We start from the raw sequence: 18,819 nt of genomic DNA, 5'->3' as shown, positions 1-18,819 counted from the left end.
ATTTAATATCCAAGTACGACACCATTGACAAGTCATAAATAAAAGAGACTTACTGTGTTATGGATTAATTACAATGGTTCTATTAATATTTAAAATTTATATGATATTGCACAGATGTCCCATGTTACTACAGGCTGTCCTCTTTAAGAGCCAAACATCTTAATTTTAGTGGGTTTTTTTAATAAAAATATTTATGCGTTAAATGTTTCCCTATCTTTTTGATCATCCATCTAAACAACTTCACCTAGTGGACATATCCAAAAAAATATAAGCTTCAATTGGCACTCTGAGCCCATAAACTCTCTACCTGGAAATGGTTAGCATTTCATCAGTAGTCCTCTGGGATTGTGTTGGTTGTTCTGTGGATTAGTACTAAGTCTTTCAAAGTTGCTAGTCTTTACAATGTTATTATTCTATAAACTGTTCTCCTGATTTGACTTGCTTTACACTCTGCAAATCAGTTGATACCAATCTTCTCAGGTTTCTCTAAAACCACCGCCTTCATCATTCCTTACAGTACATCAGTATTCCAGCACATTTATATACTATAACTTGTTCAGTCATTCCCCAATTGATGGGCATCACTTCGGTTTCCAAATCTTTGCCATCAAAAAAGAAGCTGCTATATTTTTGTACAAAATAGGTCCTTTTGCTCCTTCTTAAATGTCTTTCCTTCCATGCCTTTTTAACAAGACATGTTTAATGAATATTATTTAACCATTTCCTTAATGACTCAATTGTGATGATTATAAACATCAATTACTGTATTTTCCTGTATGGTCTACTAAAATGGGGAGGGGTTTTAACTTTATTATAAATAAGACTGTTATGACTTTCTGTTGGTATTAGTTCTGCCTCTTCCCTCACTGTTGGTTGTTCATTCTAGAAATGGAAAAACTTCAATCTTTCTGGCCTTCATTTACCTTGAATCTGCTGTGATCCTAGAAGAACTCAAAATGGATAGAGAAACCAGATTATCAAGCTGATTTAATCCTACATACAATACTGAATCAATAAATCTAAAAATAAAACTGCAGATCTCTCTTACCACAAGCTTAGGGCAGCAAGGGAGTATAGTAGATAGTGCTCCAAGCCTGGAGTCAAAAAGCTCTGTGTTCAAATTTGGCCTCAGATACTTCTAGCTATGTGACCCTGGGAAAATCATTTAATCCTGTATGCTTCAGTTTTCTCATCTGTAAAATGAGCTGGAGAAAGAAATGGCAAACCAAAACAGTATCATTGCCACAGAATCCCTATATAGGCTTACAAAGGTCAGATATAACTGAAAATGCCTAAATGACAACCATAAACTTATTTAAATTGTTAAACTTGGGATGGCTAAGATTAACATAAGTCTGAATGCCAGAGAGGTTCTCAGACAGAAATATTCTCTTTAATAATCTAAGGACCATCTCTCCAATACTGGATACCTCCATTCCAGTCAGACTCAACTAAAGTAGCCATTTCCTTAATTTGGCACTATCTTTCTCATCTATGTACATTTGCATGAATCATATGCCATGTCAGGGGGAAAAAATCCCTCTTATCTACATCTTAGAAGCCTTCTCTTCTTTTAAGGTTCAACTCAGGGTCCCCTCTTCAGTGAAGCACTCTCTGATGGTTCCTATTGTTAAGGTTCTTTCTCTCCTCAATTTACTTTGTATTCTATTTATCTGGAGGTATTTTACATCTATCCCTTCAGTAAACTAGAAGCTCCCTGAAAGCAGAAGCTATTTCATTTTGGAAAATGCTTTGTATCCCAAAGTACCTTGCTCAGTGCCACTCACATAGATGGAGTTGATAATGGTATAATTAACTAAATATTGTTTCATAATTATCATTTCTTAGTTTACCTCAAAAATAACTTCTACTGATTCAGTATCATATGTAGGAGGATGTAATCAGCATAGTTATCTGGTTTCCCTATCAAATAGCCCCTACTATGCTAAATCCTATGATCTCATTATACGATAAATAAAAATTTGTATGCATACATACCAATGATTGCATATTCTACTTTGGGATTTAATCTTACCTCACATTTATTCAATGCTTTTGATTTTTGCAAAATGTTTTCACAACCACCCTATATAAGATCAGATGGAGGTGCAAGAATTATTTAATTTAACCATTATGAGGCACCTAATTTTTACAAAGTATTTGTGCTAAGTCCTAAGATACCAAAATAAAACACAACATATTCTGTGCCTTCAAGGAGTTTGCAATTTAATTGGGGAGCAGAAGCATGTAGAAATCAAGGTGGGAAGAGGAGAGAGTTGTTAGGATATACCCATATAAGAATAAAACAAGACAGAATGGGATAACTGTATGAATGTACTAAGCAAGTTCATGGCTTCCTCTAAGCTCTGTTAACTCAGGCCAATGATAGGTTTTACCAAGGGTGAATGATTAGTAGGATAGAAGGACAAGGAGACAAGGAGGGATATATTGTTGAAATGAATGGAGCATGAAAAGCAGGATGTGAAGCTAGCAGCCAGGTGAACTCATTCCCTCCCCAAAAAAAAAACCTGTTACCCTCTAAATGATGGATTAAAGTGCATACATGCAGATTTTGGCTGAATTTTCTAATTTATAACTAGGAGATCTCTAATAAGGGGGAGACTCACTGTCTCCTGAAGCAACCTGTTCTCCTTTTGGCTAGTCACTAATCATGAGGAAGTTTTTCCTAAGATCAAAACCAAATTTTCCTCTTTGCTACTTCCACCCCATTGCTCCTGGTTTTTCTGGAGCAAAACAGAACAAGTATAACCCCTCCTCCACTTCACAACCTTTCAAATACTGTCCTTTATGACTCTTCTTCAAGCAAAATATATGCAGTTCCTTCAACCAATTGTCATATGACTTGGTCTCAAGACCCTTCACCATCCTGGCTGCCCTCCTCTGAGTACTCCCCAGTCTCTCAATGTCCTTACTGAACCAGAGAGACCATAACTAAACACAGCTTTCTAGATGAGGACTCCCTTAAGCAGAGTATAGTGGGATTCTCATCTCCCTATCCTCGAAGCTTTGCAGGTCAAGGTCATCTTAATCTTTATGGCTGCCATATTCCAGGGGCTGACACAGATTGACCTTGTAGACCACAAAACTACTGAGGTCTTTTTTTTTGAAACAAATGCTATGTAACCATGCCTCCTGTATTTATCTAACCTGTCTAGGATAATTCAATAATATAATAATTAAGAGATTTTCTGGATTTTATTATGAATGTTCTTTTTTCTATCTTTGAACTAGTTTCAGCTTTTCCACTTAGGATTAGTAAGAAAATGCTACCCTGCAGTCATCGGATATAAATGTTTCTTACTTGAATCAAGGCATGAGGCAATCTGAATGGTATTATTTCTTAGCTCCTTTTGGATTTTAATGGAAAACTGGAATGCCACATACCCCAGGCAAACTCCCTTGCCCCTATCTTGGGTCACAAATGAAACTTGGAGTTAGGTAACAAATCCTTGATCTGCATTATTACTCCCCCACCCAAGTTTACACTAGATCATACAGTTATATTAAGTACATTAAGCAGTCCAACAGATTTCAATTTGGTACTGGAAGAATTACTGAGTTTTCTTATGTCTATTTTTATACCTAGTTACCAAAAAAAAAAAAAGGAGCAGCAGAAGAGTGCTTTCTGGCAATTTTTCAGACCTAGGTCTCATTTTAAAAATACCAGAAGCAAGTGCCTTCTTGCTGCATTTCTTAGATATCAAATAAAATCTGAGCCAGAAAAAGGAATCACTTTGGGTTGTAGGAGCAACAGTGGTGGACAGGTACAAGCAGGAGAGATAACTAAATGTTAAAAGGCAGTCTTTATTGTAGGTCTATTGTACAAAAACATTACATGCACATAGATAGAAATTGATAGATATATGTGCATTGCTGTGTCTTCTATAAAGGATTTAAACATGCATTCTATGAAGAAGATATTTACAGGGAAGCTAGATGGCATAATGGATAGAATGCTGAGTCTGAAATCAGGAAGACTTAATTTCATGAGTTCAAATCTGGTTAACGGCATTATTAGCTATGTGACCCTGGGCAAAACACTTAATTTTGTTCACCTCAGTTTCCTCATCTATAAAATTTGTTAGGGAAGAAAATTTCAAAGCATTCTAGTATCCTTTTCAAGGAAACCCCAAATGGAGTGGGTCATGGAGAGTCAGAAAAATTATTTAACAATAACAAGGATGCAGATATAGATATAGATATAGATATATACATATGGCATTCACAAAAGGCTAAACAGATCTGACATATAAAGCAAAATCCAAAACACAATACCACATCTAAAGGCTATCAATTCAGTGATGCACTAGCCATTTGAATGTATTGCATGAAGGCTTTCAAAATCAGTTCAACAGTCATCTGTGATTGTCTAATGTTCTTTTCACATTTTACAAAAGAGAAGGCATGTTAGAAAGGGCTAGCAATGCCACATGAGATCAGTTTGCCTCAGCATGAGTCCAGGTTAACATTTTCTGATTCTCAATTGTCAAACAAGGACATTCCACAGTTCTCTCACCAGAGTTCTTCCATAAGACCAATACTCAAACAATAGATCATATGCCAAAAAAAAAGTTAATTGTTCAATATACAAGATTGGCCAGAATCAGTTTCCCCTTGAACATTAACCAACTGAAAGAACATACAAAAGTCACTATCAACCTCCTCATTAATAAATCCCATGGTTTTTTCTCCTTTCCTCATCTTTCTTTACTTCTCTGAAGCAACTAACACTGCTGACTTTCCCTCCCCTTAATATCCTTTCCTCCCTTAATTTCCATAACACTGTACTCTCATGGTACTCCTATATTTTTTTCTATTCTTAGTGGTTTTCTTTGCTGTTTCCTCCTCTTCCTATTTTTTGAATGGGGCATATCTCACCATTCTATCTTTGGGCTTCTTCTTTTCTTTCTATATTCATTTTCTTGGTGATCTTTTCCACAACCACAACTATAGCTTCCATTATCACTTCTATAAAAATGACTTCCTCAATTTGGAACTATGCCCAAAGGGCTTTAAAAAAGTGCCTACCCTATGATCCAGCCATACCACTGCTGGGTTTGTACCTCAAAGAGATAATAAGGAAAAAGACTTGTACAAAAATATTCATAGTCTTGCTCTTTGTGGTGGCAAAAAATAGGAAAACAAAGGGATGCCCTTCAATTGGGGAATGGATGAACAAATTGTGGTATCTGCTAGAGAAGGAATACTTTTGTGCTCAAAGGAATAATGAACTGGAGGAATTCCATGTGAACTGAATGGCCACCATGAATTGATGCAGAGTGAAAGGAGCAGAATGAGGAGAACCTTATACACAGAGACAGATACACTGTGGCACAATTGAATGTAATGAACTTCTCCACTAGCAGCAATGCAACGATCCAAGACATTACTGAGGGACTATAAGAAAGAATGCTATCTACATCCAGAGAAAGAACTGTGGAAGCAGAAACACAGGAAAAAAAACTGCTTGATCACATGGATTGATGGGGATATGATTGGGGATGTAGACTCTAAAGGATCACCTTAGTTCAAATATCAATAATATGGAAATAGGTCTTGATCAATGACACATGTAAAACCCATTGGAATTGCTCATTGGCTATGGGAGGAGGGTGGGAAAAGGGGAGGGAAAGAACATGAATCATGTAACATGGAAAATTTTTCTTAATCAATAAAAAATTTTTTCTAATGATTTCCAAAGCTGAATCTTCTGTCCAGTATCTACCTCTATAGAGAATCCTTTATTTACATCACCTACTACATATCTCCCTCTACATGTCCAAGCCTAGACTCCTCACCTTCTAAAATCTTCCTCATCCCCATAACTTGTGACTATTTCCACCATCCTGCCAGTCCTACAGAATATATCATCTTGTAATAATTTACAATTAATATCACTATTAAGTTTATTTCCTAATGTGATTAGGAAAAAAGGAAAAGAACCTATATGATCTAGAAAATTTATAGCAGCACTTTGTCATGGCAAAAATCTGTGGTAACTAAGGGAATACACACAAATTGGGGAATGGCTAAACCAATTATCACATTTCATTGTGATGGAATACTTCTGCAATGTAAGAAATGATGAGCAGGTTGATTTTTAAAAAAACATGAAAAGCCCTATATAAAATTATGAAAAGTGAAACAAGAAAAATTAAGAGAACATTATATACAGTAACAGAAATATTGTTTGAAGAATGACTTGTGTATGTCTACCTTCAAGATAAAGAACTGATTAACAAGAAATAAGCAAGACAGTTTTATATATAGAACTTTTTGTCAAATACCTTCTTTAGTGCAAGGAGGGTAGGGAAGGAAGGAGTTAATCTGGGAATTTTCATGTAGCAAACAAACAAATTTTTAAAAAGTTTTAAGAAAAAAAATAAAGACCAAGGTCCCAAATGTAAATGATCTGTATCTCCATGAAGGTTTAGACCTGAAAAACAGTGTTTTACCTAGAGTAGTCTTTAGATCCAGATTGATCTGGGTTCAAGTTTTGCCTCAGACCCTCAAAAAATCTTTTAACTTCATTTTGACCTAGGCAACTCTCTAAGACAATATGCTAAATTGCAAAGTGGCTGTCTCCCTTCATTGTTTGAGGGAATTTCCTTGTAGTTCACAAGTCCAATGCAAAAATAATTATTTAAAGGAAGTTTTACATTTCATGCTCTGAATATGATATTTAAAATTTCTTCATTTACATACATACTCAAATCGCCCCCAGTAACTAGCACAGTGTTGGTCTACACACAGTAAGCATTTAATAGTTTTCTCTTTTTTAAAAAACCTTTACTTTTCTGTTTTAGTAACAACTCTAAGAAAGAAAGGCAAGCAAGGACTAGGAATTCAGTTTAAGTGATCAGCTCAGGGTCACATAGCAAGGAAGTGTCTGAATTCAGATTTGAACCCAAGTCCTCCCAACTCCAGTCCTGGAGTTCTAACCACTGTGCACAACGTCACTGCCCCCTATAAGTATTTTTCTGAATATTGAATAAATAAAATTCTAAAATTTGAATTTTAGATGGTTGACAGCAAAGCAATACTTTAAAAGGAAAAAAAAGACTGGCTATATTGGGAATATTCTCTGCCTGAACTTGAACCTTGCAAAGACTAAGTGAGAGAAAGTGTCTTAGAAGTGAAGAACTTGAGAGCCCTCAGCTTCATCTTTGAATCTCATTAAATTCAATGAGAAAAAAATGTTCCTGAAGTAGTTTAATTGATAATGTGTTAGGACAGTTTGGCTGTACCAGTGCTATATAAATTCTTAATGTCTCATCTAAAATGTACTATTTGGCTGAAAATAGCTTTGCGAAAAGCCAGTGTCATCTGCCTCCTTGATTTCATATGACATCATTTTTTAACCCTTAGCTTCTTCTTTTATACTGATATGTGTGTATTATATATATATATATATATATATATATATATATATATACACATATATATGTGTGTGTGTGTGTGTTCATATATTCTAAAGAAATGCTTGGAATTGAGTTACTTTAAGGAATTAGCAAATAACAGGTATTATTACTTAGCATTCACATAACACTTTAAGGCTGACAAATCACTATGTGTATCATCTCTTTAAATCTTCACAACCACCCTGTGAGCCAGGTGCTATTTTTATCCCCATTTTACAGATGAGGAAACTGAGAGAGGCCAGAGGTTAAATGACTTGCCCAAATTAACACAATTAGCAAATGACTAAGGTAAGATTTGAATTGACTTCAAGTCAAAAAACTGAGATGCCTAGCTACTTCTACTATTGATTTGAACCTATTTCAGAATGAAAGAGCTGGAAAAAATGTACATGTGGACCATCTAGATAGCATAATGGATAAGGTACCAGACCTGGAAACAGGAGGTCTTGGATTCAAATCTGACCTTGAAACTGTCTAACTGTGTGAATCTGGGCAAGTCACTTAACACCAATTGCCTAACCCTTACCATTCTTCTGCCCTGGTAATGACACTAAGACAGAAGATAGGATTGGGTTTTATTTTGTTTTTTATAGTATATTTACTTAACCTATAAAGAAAATGAAAATTCTACCTTATATATGAAGCTGTCCCTAACTCCTCTTAATCCCAGTGCTTTCTTTCTATTAATTATTTTCTATTTATTCCATATATAGCTTTCTTTGTATATATTTGTAATTAGATTGTAAACTCCTTGGGGCCAGGAAATTTTGCCTCTTTTAGATCACTAGAACTTAGCATGGTGCCTGGCACATAGTAAGTACTTAATAAATATTGATTGGTTGACTGATCAATCAGTTCACCCAGGTTTAATCTGGATTGGGCACAATAAATTGTTTTTCTAAAATTTATAGAAGCATCTATATTAATGGATGAGGGAATGTGCCTTTTTTCTATAAAGAGTATATCCAATATGGAAAAAATTAATCAAGGGTCACATGCAAGTAAAAGGTGTTTGAATTGAGTTTTATAAGATAAAACTTTCCACTTATCCCCTTTATAAATGTAATAATCAGGAAGATAAAATATTAAGACATAAAAAGTGAATACCCTTTAGGCTCATATTAAATCCATTTCAGGGCCAGTGAAAAAGACAAGGGCAAAGAAGAGTAAGAAAGAAAAGAAAAAGATTAAGAATATGCTACAAAAAAATCAGAAGACATAATAAAGGGATATGCCAACGAGGGAAAATGCCAATCCAGATATCCTGCTCCGTATAGCTCTACCCTACATAATTCTTGAGTTCAATGCCTTGCTCCTGACCTGAATTATGGCCTGTATATTATCTACACTTTATACATGAAAAACTCTGAGCCAAAAAAATTTAAGTAACTTGTAAGATTTTATATTATGTAATTAATAAAGATTAATTACACTGCCATAATAATTATCAAGACTGGGATTTGAACCCTGGATGCCCAATTCCAAACCTCGTAACTTTGCTTGTTTTCCAATGATTTCAGTCATTTCTGACCATTTGTGACCTAACTGGGGTTTTCTTTGCAAAGACATTGGAGTGGTTTGCCATTTCCTTCTCTAGTTCATTTTACAGATGAGGAAACTGAGGCAAATGGACTTAAGTACTTGCCCAGAATCACATAGCTAAAAAGTTGTCTGAGGCCAGATTTGAACTGAGGATGAATCTTCCTGACTTCCAGCCCAGCACTCTATCTACAGTGCCGCCTTGCTTTTATTTACCAGCAAACCTGGTCCCACCTTGATGACCTGAATTCAACTGTTACTGTCATTGTTACCAGCTCCCTCTCCTTCCACCCTGCTGATAAAATGTCCTGATCGAAACTCTAACAACCTCCAAAGTCTGCCCCCTTTTCTCCAAGAACCTTCTGAGGGCAGTGCTGAGGTGAGAACACGAAGAACATCTTGATTTGACTACCAGATCCTCTTCTCAGAAACAGATTGCTGCTTAAAGAACATACCAAGATTGGGTCAAAATTGATGAGTTAAAACATAAAGGAAGTTGAGTTTTTAAGCTTTAAGAGAAGCGATGGGAGGGTTTTCCAGGGCAAGAAGCTAGATGTCTTTAGTATTTTCTCTAGTATCATGGTAGCTAGGTGGCACAGTGGATAGTTCACTAGACTCGGAGTCAGGAATACCTGAGTTCAAATTCTGCATTAGATACTTGCTAGCTATGTGGCCCTGGGCAAGTTCCTTAGTACTTCTCAGACTCAGTTTCCTTATCTCTGAAAGAAATAGAATAACACCTCTTTCATAGTAGAGAGGATTATATGAGATTTTCTATGTAAGCTTTAAAGTACCATATAAATGCTAGTTACTATGATTAAACTCTGATTCTGTAAGCAGATTAAAAGCAAGAATTTCCTCATTTTTAAATATCCCATCACATCTACACAGGCCGTGGAACATAAACCAATCTTAGTAAACTTTTATGAATGAAATGAAGAATATATCAGTATATCCTTAAGTTCTTCATATATGACACACTTCAAGTATCAGTGCTTTTACAAGGGAAGTTCCTTATTCCTAAAACAGATTCCCTCTTCCCCTCTACCTCCTAGATTTCCTGGTCTCCCCCCCAAAATCAGCTCAAAAACCACCTTTTACATGAGATATTTCCTGATTCCCTCAACTACTCTTGGCTTTGTCCCCACCAAAACAATTACTTTCTATCTAGTTTAAATCTATTTATACAAATCATCTTTCCCAATAGGCTGTAAGTCTTTGAATACTGGAATTATTTCATTTTTCTCTTCATATCCACAGTACCTAGCACAGTATCTGGCTTATAATAGATTGTTGGCCAATTAATTAATTGCATTATTCAAAGCCATCAAAGATATACTGAGGGCCTACTGAGGGAAGACCATAGTTCTTGGCATTGAAGAAGACAATATCGTTCCCTTAATCTGAACTGGAGGGTCAGTGGGAGACCAAGGAAAAGAAGCACTATGGACTTCCAGGCAGACCAGAATTTCGGATGATGGAATTGGCTAAGAACTGTATGTGTCTGTCCTTCACTTCCCATACATAACAAGGTAGCTTCACGGATAATTCTCTTTTTCTGTTCTTCATATGCAGAAATGATCATTTTTTTTGTGTCTTTTAAGATCATAATAGAAATAAAATAAAAATTATTTTAAAACCATTTGTTTATGGTAGGTGTAATTTATTTTCCCCCTTTTACAGAAGGCATAAAGTCTCCAAGGATGCAAATGGAATCATGTCTGAGGGGGCATCTAAACTCAGATATTCCTAATACCATATCCAACATGTATGTCCTCTTCTTTGATATTAGGACCTCACAACAAACCCATTTGGGTAGTGCTCCTCTTATTATTCCAGTTTTACATTTGAGAAATCTAAGGCTCAGAAGTTTATTCTTGCTTAAAGACCTCTTTCAACTTTTTCAATAACTTTGGCACTTGGTCCATAGGCTTCCTCTCAAGCCCACCTCACATCTAGCTTCCATATTCAAGGATATCAATATTCATACTAAAGACCCTAAAATCTTCTGGCCACACAACTCCTCAATCTCTTCAACAACTTTCCTCTTCATCGCACTTCAGCCACACAATAATGCAGTCAAACCTGAGAATTCATCATCTCCAAGAAGTACACTACCTCAAAAAGAGGTAGCTAGGTAGCACAATGGATAGAGCTCTGGGGCTGGGAGTCAGAAAAACCTGAATTCAAATCTGTAGCTGTGTAAAGCTGGGCAGATCACTTACTTAAAGGCAGGGGCCACATTTTACATAACAAAGTGTGTGCCCAATAAATACTGACTGTGTGCATTCTGGGGAGGAGTAGGGAATCTATCAATACTACTTGATACTAGCATATTACTTATATTGTAAAGATAGTATAAATAAGATAAATGAGGTAATTGTGATGATGATAATAGTATATACCTCACAGGGTTGCAGTGAGGATAAAATAATATTTGTAAAGTGCTTTTCAAACCTTAAAGTGATATATAAGTAGTAGCTATTATTATGAGTCTAGCTATTTATATTACCTACGATCTTAAACTTTTAAATTCCATTCTGTGACCATTTCCTGACCTTCTTCCTCTATTACTCTCTCATTTACACTTAATCTGGTCTTTACTCTTATCAAGATGTCTGGCCTCCTGGCCCCTCTTTAGTCTTTCAATCTACCTCCCCCCCCCCCCCAACTTCATCTGTCTCCATTTTCAGCCTTGATTCTATGGTCTTCCACTTTAATGATTCTCTAGCCACCAACTTAGAATCCTTCACTGCTTTAACCTTTCATCATTTCCAACCTACTATTCTTCACCCCTGGGTAACCTACACTGTCCAATTTTTCTGTTCCTACTTTTAGGCTGTTAGGAATCACTGGAGAAACACAAAGTCAAGCTGATTTTAACCACTAAAAATTTATGGTGCATTAACTCAGCTTGTTGTTCACTGTTGCTGCTTTATACCAATCAACCTTCATTCTCTGATTAAATAATGCTTGTTGAATTGTAATCTTATTGAATTATATGAAATACAAAAAATATCTTGCATACGTGTATAAACTGCTCAATCTCTAACTACCTTTCTCTGACTAAGTTTGAAAAGCAGTGGGAGAGAACTGAATTAATTGAATTTTAACTGAAAGAATAATAACTTGATGTTTTCAGGTTATTGAATCTGAAAAATAAAAATTGAGAAAATCCTCAATAAAATCTTATTTTATTTATATTATCTTTACAATATAAGTAATATGTCATTGTCAATATACAATACAATATATATGTCAATATCAAGTTGTATTGATAGATTTCTCCGTGACGTCTAGAAATCAATTACCATCAATATATACTGAGCACTTACTTTGTGCTATGTAATACATGGCCCCTGCTGTTAAGAATCTGAACCAAGGACCAGGACCCAGCTAAATATAAAGAAGTGTATCACTTAATGTTTGACCACTAAGTGCTATTTTTTAAATTATTAGTATTATTTAACAATTTAATAATAAATGTATTAAAATAATTACAAATTAATTTTATTACTATAATACATATCAAAGTCAAAGTATATATGTCAAAGTATCATCATTATTAATAATATTTTAATAATTAAATGTAATCATTTAATAATAATAAAGCAAACATAATCTATATGGATTAATTACCTCAGTTCTAAGCAAAAAAGAACTGGGCCTATAATAGACATGATACTAAAAATGAGATTATATTTTGTTTTAAGCTGTTTGGGGATATTTGTAGAATATTTAAGACCTTTGTTTGTCCCCTTTTCTTTTTTTAATTTTTTAAACCCTAATATCTTTTATATATATCCTTCTATATTACTTTTTTTATTTGTTACAGGGCTAGGCAATGGGGGTCAAGTGACTTGCCCAGGGTCACACAGCTGGGAAGTGTCTGAGGCCAGATTCGAACCTAGGACCTCCTATCTCTAGGCCTGGCTCTCAATCCACTGAGCCATCCAGCTGCCCCTGTCCCCTTTTCATTATCATAACATTTGAATATATAGCACCTTGAGATCTGTATAGCACTACTATGCTATCTCATATCCTCACAACAACCTAGTGCTATTATTATCTCCATTTAAAGAGGAGGAAATTGAAGCTAAAAGATGGTAAGAGACTTTCCTATCATCACCCAGATATTAAATGTCTGAGGTAATATTTAAATTCTGGTCTTGCTGATTCCATATCCCTCACTGTTAGCCACTCACTGAATTATCTAGCTTCTGACCTGATAGTTTACAGAGACCCATGAAACAAATAATAAAAAACAGACTTCAGTTTTTTGCAGATACCTATCACTGACAGAGTGACAGTCATGGAGTGGCAGAAAAGGAAGCAGAGTTCTAGGAATCAAAGAATTATCAAACTATAATACTAATTCAACTTATGATATTTAGTGTACAAGATGCAATGTCTGTCCAATGAACAATGAGTTCATGCATATTAAAGGAGATGAACAACATCCACAGAGAAATTTAAATTAAGAAGTTTTTTTAAGTGCCATGATATGAGATAACAATTCTTTGGTTCTCCTTGGCAAGCTGAACAACAGAATTAGTGGAGTTGGTAACAAAAAGCATCCTATCTTGAGCTATGAAGTCATTGCACCTTGTAGTACCCACAATGAGCAGAAATAAAATGCCTAGGAAGATGTCAGTAGTTGACTGTTGCAGGTGGTGAAACTGTCAAGTACTTCACAAAATTTCTCAAGATCCTCCAAATTAAAGTGGCATATGCCTTGATACTGATAACAAAGATAGTCACAAGGAACTATGACAAAAATTAGGTTGTAAAATATGGTTTGGGATCAAAAAACGAAATAAACCAAAAGCTTGAAGACCTTCACTTTAGAAATATACTAGTGAGACTGAGGAGTCACAAAGTATGCCAAAATTCTCCTAAGGAAGTCATTAACTATGGTTATTAGATAAACCATTTATTAAATGTTTACTATGTGCTAGTCACTGTGTCAAGTGCTGAGACTATGAATACGAGTTAAAAGAAAGCTCATTCCTGCCCTCAACATGCTTACATTCTAATGAGAGAAGACAATACAGAGAAGGAAACTGTAGGGCTGAATGGGAGAGAACAAAGGCAGAGGGTCATGAGCTAAACAGATTTAAAGTGAGCTGGTTTGGGAATTTTCTCAGTTAGAGATTAAGAATTTGTCATCCAGAGAAGGCAAACTGGAAGGAGATACTGGGACAGCAGTACAGAAGCAATGAATTGGGTGACTATAGAGAAAAAAATAGCAAAAGACATTGGGCCACATAAAAAGTCATATTCTCTGCACACCCTTTGATCCAGCAACACTACTACTAGGTCTCTATCCCAAAGAGATAAAAAAGAAATTGGAGATGGACCTATTTGTACAAAAATATTTATAGCTGTGCTTTTTGTGATGGAAAAATTGGAAAATGAAGGAGTATCCCTTGATTAGGGAATGGCCGAACAAATTGTGGTATCTGATGGTGATGGAATACTATTGTGCTGTAAGGAATGATAAGCCACTTGATTTCTATATGAACTGGAAAGACATCCATGAACTGATGTGGAGTGAGATAAGCAGAACCAGCAGAACATTATACACAGTAACTGAAACACTGTGGGATAATCCAATGTAATAGACTTTGCTACTAATAGCAATGCAATGATCCAGGACAGTGCTGATGGATTTAGGAGAAAGAATGCTCTCCACAGCTAGAGAAAGAACTGTGGGAGTAGAAGGCAGAAGAAAGCATATAATCTAACACTTGTTTATATGGGCATATGATTTGGGGTTTTGGTTTAAAATGATTACTCTATTACAAAAATGAATAATATAGGAATGGAATTTGAGTGATAATACATGTATAACTCAGTAGAATTGCTTGTCAGCTCTAGGAGTGAGGAGGGAAAAGGGAAGGGAGACAACATGAATCATGTAACCATGAAAAAAATTTTTAAATATTTTTTTTAAAAAAAGGTATATTCTCTGTGAATGAGAGGACTTGGAGTTATTTCAACAAACTTTTAAGGGAGGTATCTTTTGGACAGCTGGACAACCTGATGTAGGAAGCATTACACAAGAAATACTGGCCCAGAGTTCAGTTCATATATTCTCTAAAACCATTAAGCCTTTAAGTGCAATATGCCATGAAAAGGTAAGGTAAACCCTTCCCTAGAGAATCCTTAATAGTGTAGTCCATAAATGTGACAAACTGAAGATACATTTTTTGTATCTTTGTATCTTCGTACATATCATATATAAATACATGATAACCAATTTGAAGTGTATGAGATGGTAATATAGTACAAGATGGTATTGTATTCAAATAAAAAGAGGGATGGCTATGACAAAATACAGCACTATATTCATGCTAAGAGAGAGGAGAGTCAATGGGAATACAGACTCTCAGAATTGGAAGGGAACATAGAGACCACTAGTCCAACTTATCTCTGAACAAGAAGATATTCTGCAACATTCACACCCTTAAGAACTATTTTGTCTGCTAGTAAAACAAGGAGACACACTAACCTAAAGCCTTTACCTGTTTCACATGTAAAGTCTGAATGGAAGGGGAATTCTCCTGCTATTTCATAGACGGTAAAGTCTTCCTGGTGTTCATTCCTATTTGAGACTGGCATTCTACTGACTGCATCAAATCTTGCAAAAGAACAAAGACTCCTCAGTGAAATCCATGCTCACTGTTAAAATAAAACTGAATAAAGATGTACATAGTAGAAACTTGGGAGCACAGTGGATAGAGAGCTGGCCTATTGTCAGGAAACTTGGTTTCAGGTCCTGTCTTGGACAGACACTGAATGTGTGACCCTCTCAAAACCCTAGGCAACTATGTTTTTATTTCATATGGAGAGTTTAGGTTGTTTTAGGAAAAGAGATTTACTACCTCCTGGAATCCAAATGGAGATGCCCGTGGAGACCATATGGAGAACGCATGCTGATCCAGGAGCCTAAGAGAGCAACTAGATGTGCAAAAATTTTTTAACTTGGGGGGGGTGGGGGTGGTTAAATCATTTGTCTGGTTTAAAATTCATTTGTTTTGTTAAATCCATCTGTTTTGCTTAAATGTATTTTGTGTGTGTGTGTGTGTGTGTGTGTGTGTGTGTGTGTGTGTGTGTATGTAGTTGTGAAAGAAGAGAACTGCGCCCTGAATATTTTTGTAAAAAATGTGTTTGATTTCCTTATATTATAAAAAAAATTGTTACCATTCTCCCCTTGTATTGATGTATATAGCCTTGATTTTATTGTAATTGTAAATATATTTATGTTTGTTATGATCCATTGGGGAGACTGGTCTCCCAAAGGATCAGAGGGGGGAATGGGATATTTAAAATTATTGTAAGCCCTGGAAGACTATGTCTCCCAGGGCTCCCTGCTACAACTTCCCCCAACACCTCCCACTTCCTTTGTGGGAGGTGTCAGAGAAAGTATAAAAGAAAGTTTGGCGCCTTTTTGCTCTCTGCTCTCTTGAACCTGGAGGCTAGCTAATGCTCTCTGATCCTGGACTCTCTCTACCCAGGAGACCCTTTTTCCCTACCTAACTTTTCCCTTTTCTAATCTAAAAAAACCTAACTATTATAAATCCTAATTTGCTCTCTGATCTTTTATTTGAGCCCCAAAAGGCCTATCTGGTCAATTTCCCCCTGCCGGGGCTGGGGACCACTACCTTCCTTTCCCTTCCTCTACCTTCTTCTCTCCTTTCTCTCATTCCTCCAATCCTCATACCTTCATCCCTTCACCCCCTCACACAACTCTATGACTAAAAATTTTAAATCATTTGTATTAGTAATAAGAGTTTGCTCCCTTTGAGGCCCCCACACTGATGAAATCATAGATCTGGTCTAAACAAAAGGAAGTAGCAATATACAAAAATACAGAGATTTTTAAAATCAGTGCCTAACGACATAATAAGTTCTAGAACCTCATTCAATGTTAGATAGTCACACTATGGTTTCTCAGGGAAGAATCTTCAGCACACACTTAGTGATACCCTATTTGATTACTTGTTTTATTCACATCTCAACTCTCTAAATCTCCTTTATTGCTAGAAACCTTTTGAAATCATTTCATATTGCCTCTCCAAATTCTCCAAAGCATTACAATGATGTCTGGCACACAGTAGGCATTTAATGTTTATTGAAATGAACTGAATTTAAAAAACTAGGCAAACATATGAGAGTGAGTTGGGCCCCTCTTGGCAGGGAGTAAAAGTCAGAAGTAGCTATGCTAGTAAAAACTAAACTAATTCCCACAGCTCTTCCTTTCAAGTACAGAGTAATCATTTCATTTGAAGGGAATTCCCAAAACATCAGGCATACATCCATAATGTAAATTATAGTATAAAAACAAATTTCAAAGACAAATGTAAAATCATTTTGGACTATCAATATCTTTGAATCTACTTTGAGTGAATAACCTAGAAATGAGCTAAACACGATAGGCCCATAGTTCCTGCTACAAGGGGATGAGAGGGTATTGAGGCTGGTGAATCACTTGAATTCATAATTTCTGAATTTCAATAGGACTAAGGTCAGATGGGTGTTCTCAATGTCTCGAATTAATATGGCAAAGCCCCTGGAGCAGAGGACCACCAAGTTGCCTAAGAGGCAAACCTCTGCATTCTGGAAAACCAAAGAAGATTAAAGTTTCCATACCAATTAATATTGTCAGTAGCCATTGTGCTTCTAGCCTGGGAGAGAAAAGGAAGTCCAGATTGATTGCCCATATTTCATACATTTGGCAACTTAGAAGGAAATATACATCTAAAGTAAAAAGGATTGTTTAACTTCATGATAATTTAATGGCAGTACACTTCTGGCATAGTGACACTTCAGCAATTTGTTAACACAACATTACAGGCAATATTGATTTATTTTAATGAGAGATAGGGACAGAGAGAGAGACAAACACAGAAACAAACATGGAGAGAGACAGACAGGCAAACAGAGAGAGTAAGAGAGACAGAGAGAGGGACAGAAGAGCACAAATAACACAACTGTAATAAGTTAAAAGTATAATCTCTATGGGTTGTTTAGCTCAATTGTCAGAAGCAGGCACAAAGCAATGAATTAAAAACTAGTGTTGTATCAGACAAAATGCTCAAGATGGCTTATTGCCACCATCAGAAAATCCTCTGTTTCAATGAGTAGCCATCTTCTGAAGTCTTCCTAATGATAAAAATCTCCTTTTTGTGGACTCAGATGACCTCTACAAGCCAATTAGCTCCTATATTTCCAAATCAATTTATTCAGAACTTCTCCACGAAGTTTGGATGCAGTTACTGCAGCACACCAAGGTGGCTGGCCCATTTGCTGAGTCTATAAAGTTTCTGTACAATCCTTTCTACTCAAGAGTCATGATTCAGCAACCGCAGTGCTCACTGCTGCTAGCACAGTGGAGGGAGGGAAACTCTGGCTTGTAGAAGTGCCAAAAAAGAACTGCTATCTTGCCTGGTTTAGCATTTCTGCTCATGTTCCATCGTGTTAACTTTTAAGGAGGTGAAACAAAACTCAAGTCTCAAGGCAATTTCTTTTTTATCTTCCAATGGGAAAAAAAAACTACAATGCAACACATGGGTGTCTGTCACTTATACACCAAATTTCAAGCACCCAAGTCCCCAAAGCAAGTTTCAGAAATTTATTCTCCTCAACTATGCAGTAAAAGATACTCATTGGCCAATAAGGTGTACCCTAAAAGGCAAGAACATGTAAATTGATGAAATCTCATATCAGTAAGTGAGGGGAATTCCCAATATAGAAAATCCCTCTGTTGATGCAGATTGTAAGATGTCATTTATAGTTTTGATCATGGTCACACAATTATGATACGTCAAGGCAA

At 35.9% G+C, this 18,819-nt stretch overlaps 1 protein-coding gene across 1 annotated transcript in view; it reads right to left on the bottom strand.

Annotated features, from left to right (window-relative positions):
• Window positions 1-18,819, bottom strand: part of ADAM23 (ADAM metallopeptidase domain 23) — a 223,111-nt gene that overhangs the window by 99,993 nt on the left and 104,299 nt on the right. The window lies entirely within an intron of this gene.

The sequence above is a fragment of the Gracilinanus agilis genome, chromosome 3 (assembly GCF_016433145.1).
Source record: "Gracilinanus agilis isolate LMUSP501 chromosome 3, AgileGrace, whole genome shotgun sequence".
NCBI classification, from domain to species: domain Eukaryota; kingdom Metazoa; phylum Chordata; class Mammalia; order Didelphimorphia; family Didelphidae; genus Gracilinanus; species Gracilinanus agilis.
This window is presented reverse-complemented; position numbering and strand designations above follow the sequence as displayed.